At 35.6% G+C, this 14,223-nt stretch overlaps 1 protein-coding gene and 1 pseudogene across 16 annotated transcripts in view; both read right to left on the bottom strand.

The window, feature by feature from the left end:
- Positions 1–14,223, bottom strand: part of ATG10 (autophagy related 10) — a 427,978-nt gene that overhangs the window by 151,583 nt on the left and 262,172 nt on the right. The gene's annotated exons all lie outside the window — the stretch shown is intronic.
- LOC106967945 (transcription factor BTF3-like) lies at positions 454–2,827 on the bottom strand (annotated as a pseudogene).

Genomic DNA, 14,223 nt, shown 5'->3' with positions numbered 1-14,223 from the left:
TTTTCAAATTGAGCGTGAGATAAGGCCTAGAAGCCAAGAAACAGGAGGACCAAACAGCTGGGATCCAATAGTTGCTTTCCTGAAGCAGAGCTGAGCTGTACACCATCTAACACATATCATGAAAGGGCATCAGTTAGGCACTGTGGAGGACCGTCTCCCTAAGAGCTCCCCGCAACCCTGTCCTTCTATGCCTTGAACCATATGAACGCTAGGTTGAAGCAAAATGCTTTCCAAAATTATTCACTATAACTAAAATGAATAGGTACAGATACAGACACAGATATAAATAATCAAAACTATGCCTTGAAAATATGTATAGATAGGCCAAGTGTGGGCAGTGTGTTTATATTCTGGAAAATCCATTTAAGTCTCTAAAAGACCACAATCTAACAATGTCTACCAGAGTACTGTTAACAACATTTGATTTACCTGTTTGGAATCTTGGAAACAAAGTTTCTTTCTTGTTTTCTTTTCTTTTCGTTTCTTTCCTTTTCTTTTCTTTCTTTTTTTTTTTTTTTTTTGCTAGGCAGAGAACTTTACTAACCTTGTTTCAAACTTTATTCTCAGGCTTCTTCAGCTTAATTAGCTGCAAAGAATGAATTGTGTATAAGCAAAAACTGAAAAGAGCTGCAGTGTCCAAGAGACTTGGGCTTAAAAATATTAGAGATCTAGATTTTATCAGATCCATGAACAATATTTTAAAAAGCAGTCATAATATAAAATAGCTCCCAGTAACTCCTTCAAGTTTTATCTTCTTCAGAAGGTGCCTCTATTCATTTGCTTCATGCTTTGAAGCTTCATCCAAGTTTTCCACAACATCTGGAAAGTCATCATCGCCCTCCTCTCCGGTAGCAAGCGGTACCTTTCCATCCACACACTGTGTGGGCAGAGCTTCAGCCAGTCCTAAACTAGTCAGACTGTCTGCCCGTCTGCACCAAGTTGGTTCAAGAAACTGGGTAGCATTTCTGTCAGCTGCTTTGTCTCAGCGTGACCTGTAATGGTGAAAGTTTTCGCTGCCAGGGATGCCTGAACTTTAGGGTTCTTAAAGTGGACCCCTGTTCCTTGGTTTGTGAACATATTCACTTCTTCAATACCAGAGATATTGTTTACCCCCAACTTCTTTAAGGAGAACTGAATTTTTTTTTTATCATCTGCTGTAGCTGTTCTAGGAGCCACCTTCTTCTTTGCGTGAACAGTTCCCTTCCCACCAATGCGCACTTGTGCTTGCAGTTCAGTGAGTTTCTTCTACTTCAGCTTCTTTCATCTTGTTGGAACAGAAATGGGACCGCGTGCAGGGGATGTTTGCACTCGGGGTGCAGGGGGGATTCTCAGGTGGACCAGCTGAGATTAGATACACACATATGGGGACACAAGAGGATACTAGAGCCAGAGTTTCTTTTTTATATGACATTTTTCTAATCTGGCAAGCAATAGATTTTCTCCTTCTGTTTCTAATGGAGTAGGCATCCAATAACTATTGTGTCTAACTTCTCAATCTTATCTGTGTCAGCGAGAATGAGCACGGGCCTAGACATACTAGTAGAGTGTGTTCAGTCTACCTCCCACAGACTTATGGTGCAGACAGGGTAGTATCGTTTAAAATTACAAAACTCATAACTTTAATATGTTAGATCTCTTAATTATACAATTGTGAATACAAATCCAAAACACCTACCACATTAATATCTTAATATTTTCTAAAGAAATTCACACAATTCAAATACCAAAGGAAAATAAAAATCCACCACAAACTGAAAGATACTATACATTTCATGTGTTACAAATCTTATATCTTGTATCTTGTGATACAAATGTATCTGTCCTATAGCTATATTGAATGAAATCTGCTTTAATCAATTGATCAATACTTCCTATAGCAAACAAATCAGTAAGAAAATTCATAAGGCATAAAACTTCAAGCATCAGAAAGATTGCTAAGTGTGTGGGGTCATTATGTGTCCACAGAATACTATTTCACTAGTGCTTTCCATTAAAAGAAAATGCTGGCTTCTGAAAAACATGAAAACAAGACTTGTGTAGTATTTACTTTAAGCAATATTTGTCATTATTGAGATGTAGTAAGTAAAAATCTAATTTTATCAAAATCTCTCATAAGAAAAGTTAAACTAAAACTCAGTATGGCCTGTGCACACATATGTTGAAATAATCCTGGCACATCGTATCAAAAGGAACTGTACCTATCACGTCTCTCCCTAAAACATCCCTGATAGGCAATTTTCTAGTTTGTTTTTGAATGTTCAACAACAGTTACATTGGTATCTCTAAAAAAGCCCATTCAATTTGGGGCACACAAAACTATTAGGAAATTCTTCTCTATATTTAGTAAAATTTGTCCTTTTTAAGCCGCCTACTGCTACCTACTGCTTTTATTCTGCCTCCATGGCAGCCAGGTGTGGCCATAAGACTAAGTTGCCAAAAAAATGTCAGTGCAAATTCTGAGAAGGTTTCTTAAAAGAAAGAAGGTGTGGCTTTCCCCCACACCATACTCATCATCTTCTTGCTGTCTGGAATAGGGATGTGACTACAGGAGTTCCCGTGATTTACCATGAGGTGATCCTGAAGATGGAAATAATCATTCGGTGAAGATATTAGAGTCATAGTCCTCAATGACTTTGTGGAAGTGTTGCTCTAGCCCTGGACTATCCATCCCCAGACTTCACTTACACAAGGGAATAACCCTGTGTGTGTATACTCATAACCCAGAACTTAGTTAGGAACTTAATTCCTACTCACACACTGAGTCTGCAGATATGTTTTCAGTATTTGAAGAACAACATCACATTCTACCTACATTCTCCCTACTTTAAACTTTCAACACTTTCAGCTTCCTCATCATCTAAGTTACCCTCTTCTATAAAGATTCAAGTTTTTCAGACTTATTCTTAAAAGTTTCAGAACAGAACTCAATGCATCCACCAGATGTGAGCTGACCAACAGAAAACAGATGGATTATTAACTTCCTTTGTTGTCTTTATAAGACATAAGATGCATTAGCTTCTTCAGCAGTCCTCAAGACTAAAGATTCATACCGTGGTTACAGGTAGCCAAAAAAAGATCTAGTTTTTACTTTGTTTTGTTTTTCACTGCAAGTACTATTAACCAGACTTTCCCTACTTTGTATATGTTTAGTAATTTGTTTTTTCTCTTTAAGTGTAAAATTTCAGATTTCTCCTTATTACATTTCTTCTTACAGTCCATTACTCCATGCAATGCAAATAAACCTTGAACCCCAATTTTGAAATTCCACCTAATTAACTATCCTTCTCAGTTTCCATCTTCTGCTTATTTAGTTAGCAAGGTTTCTCTGTCCCAACCAAGTCCTTGGCAAGAACTTGACATAATCACGGTGAAAGAAAGAGCCCTTCAGTGATCCACTGAAGACTTCTCTGCCAGTGGACAAGCAGCAAATGATCAATACTCTAGGGAGGCTGGTCCAACCAGCTGAGTCCCAAAGGTCCATTCCTTCTTTCAACAACTCAGACTCAAAGACAGGGCCATAGGAGGCCACAGGTGGCGCTCAGGAAGCCTGGAGCCTGACCACCACCACATAGAAAGAGACTGGCAGCATGGGCTGACTCACTGTGCTGGCAGGTAAGTATGAAGAGGTAGAGGCAGGAAAAGCTGTAGCACTTGTTTATATAACAAATAAAAGGAAGTCTCTTTCTTTAAAAAGAAAAAAAGTTTTCTCCTTAAAAAAGAAAAAAATCTATGAGTATATTGAGTGTAGGGGGGAACTTGACTAGTGATTGATTGACAAAGCAGTGTAAATTCCATAACTACCGCATTTGCATAGATATTGATTGCAGTGGGCTTCAAAAGACTGATTATGCGGCTTCTTAGATTTGAAATGAGTGTCTTATACCTTAGCCCTACAGAAAAACCAAGAAGCAAACATTAAAAAACTTAAATATGCACATGTGAAAATGTATTTATGATTAATGATAATTTATTAAGTGCAATACTGTGCTAAATTAATATATGCAGAGTAAGACTGACTTGTGCTGATGGAATTATCTTGTTTATGATTACCGTTATTGACTTTAAAAGAGATACACCACTATTTTCTGAATAAGAGGTATAGTCCAACATACACAATATAAAACATTACATATTTACTCTACTGTCACTAATCATTAATTTGATGTAGTCTCAGTCATTGTAAATTAAAGGTTCCTGTATCTATAAATGTCATTCCACTTATAGAAAAAGAATATACATAAATGATATTTAAATATACACTTATTATTTCTGATTCTGTATGAGAAACATACATAGTGAATTATAATACTTTATCAATTCATAATTACACCACTATCCCTTAAATACATTTCATCTTAACTGAAATTACTCAATATATGTAAGCACTTACTGTTTTTAAAGTAATTATTAAATATTGGTAGCAATTAAAATACTTTTTAAATTTATTACACTACCATGAAATAGAGGACAAACTGCATCCACTCTTTTCTCTGGGAAGTTATACTTTTTTTTCCAATTAAATAACATATTGAGGTTGGCTGACAAATCATTTAGATTTTTCTTGTTTTTATGGTGTTTTTCCAATGAGTAATCTAAGAAAATATAAATCTAGATAGGTTGCAGTTTGAACCACTACTCAGATAGCTTTTTATTTTCCTTTTGGTGAGGGAAAGAAGATCTACAAATTAGTATTGTTTTGTCTAGTTTTTGGTCATGGTTCAGGTCAGTTTTAAGTCCCTACTTAAATCTAAATTAAATTAAATTCAAAATGTAATGCTGCTTTATTGCTCTTATAGATTCATTTTTCTGTTTTACTTCAATGCTGTCAACAAGTCTATGTGTTGTGGGTAGGATGAACAAAGTTCCATGCAATTTGGTCAGGGTGGCTTATTGGGGACCATTTAAAAGAGAACTATCTATTCAGTTCTTGTTAACTCATATTGTTCTTGCAGCTGACTAGGACTGTTTGAATAAATATAATTCTTAAAGGACCTAAAAACTTTTCATTGATCCCACTAGCTAACAGCTTTGTCTTTAGATAATCAAGTATGGAAGTCTAGAAACAATGATCTCTCTTGATCTGCACAATGTTAAAACTAACATTAGCAAATAATTAAAAAGAAAAGGCGGAGCTCAATAAAAATAAATTAAGTTCACTATTACCATATATTCTATTTCTTTAGATATTAAAATACTAAACCTAAGGAGAGACTAAATGTTTCATTCTTCTGTCTCAAAACTAATTAATTAACCTAAACTAAAAGTATTTAATGCCTTTACCTGATGAAGTTCTGGAGTGATGGGGTTCATGGGGTAAAGAGCTGATGGCCAAGAAAGAATTCTTGAAGATGTCTTTGGTGCAAAAAAAGTGATTTTATTAAAGCAGGGGGACAGGACCTGTGGGCAGGAAGAGCTGCAGTGGGGTCATGATGGGTAACTCATTATAAACCTCAGGTTGGGAGGGAGTCAGGGATAGAGTTAAGTCTCGAAGGAATTTTGGAAGCAAGGTTTCCAGGACCTTGAGGGGCTAACTGTTGCTAGGGAAACACCATTTTTTACCATTTAATAAAACCTCAGTCATGAAACCTTTTAGATGTATATGGGGGGGGGGGGGCATAAGCTTAGAGTATGATTGCTAGCATATATCCTGGGGCAGCTGAGATAAAGGAAGTAGACTTACAGGATCCTCAAGGTTGGGATAATGTTAAGCTAAGGTTCTCTTTTGCCCCTAGCAAACTGTCATCATTGAGGCAGCTGATCTCCTAGAGGGAGGTCACTCTGCTGGGTTTCAAGGACTTATCAGTGGGCTGTAGGCAGTAAGGGAATTTAATTTTTCATTTGTCTTTGTTTCTACATTACCATGGCAAGCACTTAAACTAAACCCCTTTCCTTTGTTCTTGGGTAGCCAGGAGTATTTGAGGAATATCACACATATTCCACCTGAGGGGGTGCTGGTGGCAGTGGCTGTGCCAGCCTGTATTTTGCCCCTCAGCCTGCCTCACACTCCCTCATCATACCTGGACTTAGCTTCTGAGAGCCTAGGCTGAAAGACAACTTTCCTCAACATCTTGAATGAGACAATAAAACTACTGCAGAATCTATACTGAATGTCACAGTGGGAAACAAGATTTCTTTAGAGCAACAATTGATTCATTTCCATATGGTAACTTTATGGGTTTTTGTTTTGTTTTGTTAAACCAGTGTTAAAATGTCAATTCTCTTCCTTCTAGTTCTCCAGATCCATACACCAATTTTCTCCTAGGCCCACAATACTGTGAACAGGGTATAATAAACACCATCCCAATTTTACAAGATTGGTTTGTTTGGCTTTGTGAGCAACATGAATGACAGTTAAGGAACAATAAATCTACTAGAGTAGAAATATGCCTATTATTTTACACCTTATAAGTCTGGCATCTTCAACTATTAAAATGGAGCCACTATCATGGGAAATTATTTGAAATGTATTTTTAAATTAAATGAAGAAAATGATTCAAGTTTCTAGTTTGGGTTTAGGTTTTAAAGATGGCTACCTTGTTGCTGAGGTTAAAATTCTTGCAGAATGAATCTGTTGTAAGTTCTCTTGAGACTTCTTTGGGCAAATATTTTGTTGTAATTGGAGATGGTCCTAGATCTTTCGATAAATCTTTTCACCTAATTTAAGCAACTGTAAAAAAGACTTTATAAATACTTTGATATTTTACTACTGAATCATCACAGCTCTGTGACCTTTGATCTTTATTGATGAATGTTTGGGTTTGGCAAAAGGTGTTTTTAAATTTTAATACTAATATTTGGAGGGATAAAGGTCATTAGCACCCATAACAACAATAAAAATGCTTTGTATTTACATGATATTTCTTCCTCAAGAAAGAAAAGAAAATTCCTTCTTCAAAAAAAAAACAATGTTGACTGGAAATTTTGTTTTACAAATTTATAACAACTTTAAGATATTTTAAATATAACTGGCTGTAATTTTGCAGGGGATCTAATTTTGCTATATGCAAAAATAAAATATATTATTGCTTCAAAAACCGTACACAACTACCAAGCAAATGGAGCGAATTTACCTTAATCTTGAGGTAACTCATAAGATTTCTTTGTATGTAATTCATAGGTATCTCTTTGTATGTATTTTCTAAGTATAGTTGAAGACATATATATATTTATATATATGTATAATAGTATGAATATTAAAGACAGTAGTTAGAAGACAGAAGATATTATTTGATCTGATTATTTTACAACAAAAATTGGGGCAGTGGGGTGTGGCAGAGCACAGTTATAAAAGGATATGGAATTACTAATTGGTTATTTCTTTTGCTAAGGAAGTCCATTAGTCTATGTAATGTGTTCATAGAAACCTCCACTTTAGAATGAAATGCTAAATTACCAGGCCTGCTCACAATTCTCACTAGGATGCTAACATCAGCTAACAAACTTTGTCATATTTTAGATAGATGAGTCTCATTATGAGCTCTCAAGACTTCAGTAATAAAGTTGGCCTAGTGAGCCCACAACCTATAGACCCCTCCCCTCGATGCCTCAGAACCTGGCACAGGCACCCACCAAGGAAATACAATAATGGAAAGGAGAGCCAAAGGGCTAGAGGGCAGCAAAACAAATTGCAAAGCAGTGTCGATACCACGAACTGGAAAAGACTGTGAGGTATTAAAACAGCAATATTGCAACAGGGGAAGGGTTCCATTTTGAGCTAATTTTGGATTTAAGTTATTCCACAAAAAACATATCAGAGAGAAAATAGGCTACAAGATTTAAGCTGTTCTAAAATAAATATGAAGTTAGACTTATAAGAGCTACCTTTTAAGCTCCTCTACTAATAGCAAAAATGGCTGAGATTGACATCTGCAGAAAATTTAAACCCAAATCATATGACAAAATAGACAAATCTTAGAAATAAATGTGCAAGTGCACCCGCTTTTCTCACAGCAGAGCATAAAAATATTCCAAACCCAGACAGACTGTAGAAGTGAAGCTTTAGGAGTCTTTATTGGACTATAGAAATGATATCCATGTGAACACTAATGTGCCAGTGTTTTCATTTGAAAGGTCAGTAATATCTTTGATAATAAACCCTGGTTCCTATTGTACAATATTAGTGGCAAGCCAACTACATCTAAGGCAAAGGAAAGAAGCTGACAGAATGCTTGTCTCTGCAAAGTTTCAAGAGTTGGTCTGTCATAAGGGTGCACAGAGATAAAGAAATGTAAGAGTTCAAGTTCATTAATGTCTGTTAATTTTCCCGCTAAAGTAATACACCTTATTGTAAGAAACACAAGATTTTTTCTTTAGAAGACAGGTTATATCTAGGAGTAAAGAAGTGGTTTAGAAACTGAGAGAAAGCTGAGAGACTCTCAGGGGGAAAGGCACCAAAACACTGGCCCAACTTCTTCAGCAGTGATATAAACCTTGGTGCTTCCTGTCTAATGCCATCCCTCCCCAGCCAGGAGGAGCCAAGCAGGAGCCACGGTGGGCTGTGACGTGCTGGGGGAAAAACAAAATACTGGCTGCAAGTATATATACCACTCCTGGTTAAAATAAAACAAAATAATCTGCAATTCTTTATTTTTTCTTTTTTATTTTTTCTTAACGTTTTTATTTATTTTTGAGACAGAGAGAGACAGATCATGAACGGGGGAAAGTCAGAGAGAGAGGGAGACACAGAATCTGAAACAGGCTCCAGGCTCTGAGCTGTCAGCACACAGCCTGATGCGGGGCTCAAACTCACGGACCGCGAGATTTAATACATCTATACATAACATCATCTATACATAATAGTTTATAACTTGTCTTCCTCACTTAATATGTTGAAGACATCTTTTTGTGTTAATAAATATCTATCTACCTCATTGTTTGCAATAGACTAGTCATAATCTGAATGTATATACATACCTATATTTAACAACTGAGGAAAATAACTGTAAAAAATTATAAAAATAATTACTGTAGGATTTAAAATAAATAATTGCATATATAAAGATTAATCACTTGACTAATAACTAATACTCAAGTTATTTCCAGTTTTTATCAGTAATTCTACAATAAAATTTTTTGCTTATAAATTTATGGGATTATTCATTAGGACAAATTTTGAGAATTAGAATTGCTAAGAAAAGTAACTATTTTAATTTTCATACATATTACCAGATTGCATTCCAGAAAGGCTGTACCTGTTTTGTCACCAATGCATATCACCATTTGTTTTCTTCCTTGGCAATATGATAGATGAAAGTGGTATTTCTGTGTCATTTCTATTAGTATCTCTTTGATATTATTAGAACAGAAAATCTTTTCACATATTTATTGGTCATTTTAATTTGTTCTTTTGCCAACTGCCCACTAATAAAAGCAAATAAACAAATAAAAATATCATTTTCATTTTTCTATTGGGATTGTTCATCTTTTCCTTATTGATTGACAAGACCTGCTTATATATTAGAGCTATTAATCCTTAGCAGGGTACGATAATTGCAAATGCTTTCCCCAGTTTGTCATTTGTCTTTCAACTTTGTTTACAGTATGTTCTATAGCATTGTTATTTACTTTTAATGTAGGGAAACACAAATATCACTAGGCAAGAGGAAGTAACAGAGAAGAGATTTATCTTGCCACCTGAAACAACTAAAACACTTAACAAAATATATGAAAGAATGATTTTTCAAGACATTGGACATCAAGCAGCAAAGACATGGGATCCCTGAGATGTGGGAAAACAAGAAAGTAAGTCCTAAGATTGTTCCAGCTTATTGCCTAGAGAGAGTTTTCAGGCCACAGTGCAGGGAGGCATAACTCAGGCCGAGCCAACCAGGCTTCCTGACTGTAGGAGATGGAACTGAGAAGCCAGGGAGGCCATGATCGTTAAGAGCTTTCAGGGCAAACAATCAGAGAGGAGAGAGCAGCACAGAAAAAAGAAATCCCTCACATCTTCAGCTGAGTATGGATTAGCTCATATGTTTGAGGAAAAAACTCAGGTCAAGAAAAGAGCCATCCAAAAGAATTAGAGAAAACTGATACCTGCATAGGGCTGAGAATAATTTGGGGTCCTCCTAGCCATAATTCATGGGGCACTGGATAAAGTCCTCTGAAGAGATTTATCTCATTAATGAGCAAAATCAACCCCACACAAAAGGCTGCTCTGGTCCCATCTAACAAACCTTAACTTTCAGATTTGAAAAGGATCAAACTGTTTCCAGATAACCTAACTGTATCCCAGAACAAGGTTAAAAAATATTTAGAATAAAACAAAAATAGGGGTGCCTGGGTGGCTCAGTCAGTCAAGTTTCCAACTCTTGGTTTCGGTTCAAGTCATAATCTCACAGTTTTGTGAGTTCGAGCCCCATGTCAGGCTCTGTGCTGGCAGTGCGGAGCCTGTTTGGGATTCTCTCACCCTCTCTCTCTGCCCCTTCTCAGCTTGTGTTGTCTCTGTCTCTATCAAATAAATAAATGCAAAAAAAAAAGAAAGAAAACAAAAATACCCAGCACATACTAAGTAAAATCCACCAAGTCTGCCATCTAATTTAAAAAAAAAGCATGTAAAAAAGCAGAAAACTACAAGTCAAAATGAAGCAAAAAAAAAAAAAAAAAAAATCAACTGAAAGTAACCCAGAAATGATATCACTGATAGAATTAATAAACATAGCAGAACAGTTATTATATGTATTCCACCATTATGTTCAAGAAGCCCAGGGGTCAGATTTTTTTTTTCTTTGTTAAGGGCAGGATAGTACATAATTTAGGTTTTGCAGGCCATACAGTCTCTGTAACAACTACTCAACTCAGCCACTGTAATGCAAAAAGCAGCCACAAACAATATGTTAATGAATGGACATGGCTGTGCTTCAATAAAACTTTATTTACAAAACAAATCTTGTGGGCCAGATTTAGTGTATGGATATCAATTGTCATCCCCTAAACCAGAGGAAACATTAAACATGTTTAGTAGATTTTCAAAAAAAGACCTTTGGAACATGAAACTCATAGAAGAAAGCATAGGAATAAAGCTCCTTGACATGGGTTTTGGTAATTATTTTTTGGATATGACATCTAAGCACAGGCAACAAAATTAAAAAAAAAAAAAGAAACAACAGATAGGACTCCATCAAACTAAAAAGCTTCTGCACAACAAAAGAAACCAACAACAAAGTGGAAAGACAACCTACAGAATGGGAAAACAGTATTTGAAAACCATATATCCAGTAAGGGGTTAATATCCAAAATATATAAAGAAGTGATACAATTCAACAGCAAAATATTAATAATAATAATAATAACAACCCAATTTAAAAATCGGCAAAAGACCTAAAGAGACATTTTTCCAAAGAAGATACACAAAACGTGAGACGATACAAGAGAAGATGCTCAGAATATATTCATTAGGGCAATGCAAATTAAAACCATAATGACCTATCACCTCACACCTGTTAGAATAGCCATCATCAAAAATACAAATGATAACAAATGCTGGTATTGATGTAAGGAAAGAGAACTCTTGTGCACTGTTGGTGGGACTGTAAATTGGTACTGTGGAAAAAAACATACAGGATACTCAAAAAATTAAAAATATAACTATCATATGACCCAGCAATTCCAATTCTGGGAATATGTCTACAGGAAACAAAAACATTGAAACAAAAAGTTTCTACACCCGCATGTTCACAGCAGCATTATTTACAATAGCCAAGACATGGAAACAACTTAAGTGACCATCAGTGGATCAATGAATAAAAGTTGTAGTATATATAATGGAATATTATTTAGCCATTAAAAATTAAATCCTGGGGTGCCTGGGTGGCTCAGTCAGTTAAGCGTCCAACTTCGGCTCAGCTTATGATCTCACAAAGTGTGGGTTCTGTGCTGACAACTCAGAGCCTGGAGCCTGCTTCGGATTCTGTGTCTCCCTCTCTCTCTGCCCCTGCCCTGCTCACACTCTGTCTCTCTCTCTTAAAAATAAATAAATGTTAAAACAAAATGAGGAAATCCTACCACTTACAATAACACAAACAGACTTTGATGGCATTATGTTAAGTGAAATAAGCCCAAGACAAATACTATATGATCTCACTTAAATGTGTCATTTTTTAAAACTCATAGAAAAAGATCAGACTTGTGATTACCAGAGGTGGAGGGTGGGAGAAGGAGGAATTAGAGGAAGGTGGCCAAGAGGTAAAACTCTAGTTATAAGGTAACTAAGTACTGTGGGTGTAATGTACAACATGCTTACCAGAACTAACACTGCTATATGATATACAAGAAAGCTGTTAAGACAGTAAATTCTAAGAGTTCACATCAGAAGAACAATTTCTTTTTCGTTTTTTCTTTCTTTTCTTTTTATTTTATCTATATGAGAAGATGGATGTTAGCTGAACCTATCATGGTAATCATTTCACAATATATGTAAGCCAAACCATCATGCTATACACTTTAAACTCATACACTGATATATGTCAATTATATCTTGATAAAACTGGGGATGAGGGAAGGGAGCAGGAAGACCCAAACCAAATTTATAGAGATGAAAAACACATCTGAGAAAGATCAGCGCAGAAGAAAAGATCGGTAAACATGAAGACAAAGCAATGAAACTACCCAAAATAAAACAGAAAAAAAAAAGACCAAATAAAGAAATGAACAGCACACCAGTGAGCTGGGGCAACTTCAAGTAATCCAATATGTGTGTAAATGAAGTCCCCAAAGGAAAAGAATGGGGTCGGGGGAGATAAGTAAATACTTACAAAGCTATAAACCCACATGTATAAGAAGCCCAATGAATCCCAATCACAAGAAACATGAAGAAAACTATACCAAGGCAAATCATAATCAAACTGCTTAAAGTCACTGAAAAAATTATTTCAATTATGAATAAGGGTAGTACAGATATGGTTGGCAAGTTCAAAGAATAAGGCTACCACATAATCCAAACCTATTTAGACCTTAAATTGTAGAAAGTAAGCAGTAAATGTTCAGAGGGTAAGGGATATATCTAAAATTTTACCCAAATCTACTTGGTTCCTGTTTTCAGGCAGTGTCTAGATAGCAAGAGATATACTGGGGGAGATCATTATAGTAATGGATACCAAAAAATTATGCCTCATTATGGCCATGTTACTTTGTAATGAGATACTGCTACTCAGGAAATGGAATCTATTTACTTACCCCCTTATATCTGGTTGACCTTGCAACTTGTGACCAATACAATGTGGCAGAAGTGTGACTTCTGGAGCTTAGGCCTCCTAGGCCACCTAGGATGGGTTCTGCCCCGTACCTTCTGATTTACTTCCTCAGGACCCAGCCACCATGTAGAGAAGCTTGGGCCAGACAAATGAATAAGACACAACAAAGAGGGAGATATTGCAGCCTCTTAGACCCTTCAGCTCCAGCCAATCCACCAGACAAAAGCAGCCTCATAAATGAGTCCAGGTGAGACCCTGGAGCAACAACCTAACCAATCTACAGATCTTAAGAGAGATACAATCACACCATTGTTTTCAGTCACTAAGTTTCAGCATGGTTTGTTACATACCAATAGAGATCAGTAACATATTTTTTTTGTTATCAGTGTCATGTTTAGAAAGCCCCTGCCTCTTCATATTATAAAAATATAAACCTATAGTTTCCCTTTAGCACTTTTATATTTGAATGTGTGCATTTAGCATATGATGTTTTGGCATATGATATGAAGATGGTACACAATCTTGTTTTTCCAAGTAGTCATCTGGCTATTCTAATAACATTTAATACATAACCATTCTTTTCCTCCATTGGTTTGATAATTACTTTTACCATATACTAAATTTAGAAGATAACTTAATGGGACAACCCAAAATAAAAATGTTCAAACTGATACTCAAATATAAAAGCTATTTAATCAAATTTGTAGCATTTCTATAAAAATTCCATATTTCCATTTTAAGTATGTAGATGCATCTATTATAAATACAATTATTTTTACATTCCAAGAAGAAAATCAGACAAATCCAAACATTTTGTTATGGAAATAGTCTTATTATTCAGAAAGCTTTTTAGTATTACATTCTCTATAATATGATTTCACTGGTACTAATTAACCCTGGCCTTATAATGTGGTTTCTACAGCTCCCTGACTATGTATTAACCAAATGACCTTAAGTCAGTATTAATACAACTGAAAACACTTCTTGAAAAGCCTTCACTGCAATCTATAAATAAGAGATATATAATTCAAGT

The sequence above is a fragment of the Acinonyx jubatus genome, chromosome A1 (assembly GCF_027475565.1).
Source record: "Acinonyx jubatus isolate Ajub_Pintada_27869175 chromosome A1, VMU_Ajub_asm_v1.0, whole genome shotgun sequence".
Lineage (NCBI taxonomy): Eukaryota > Metazoa > Chordata > Mammalia > Carnivora > Felidae > Acinonyx > Acinonyx jubatus.
This window is presented reverse-complemented; position numbering and strand designations above follow the sequence as displayed.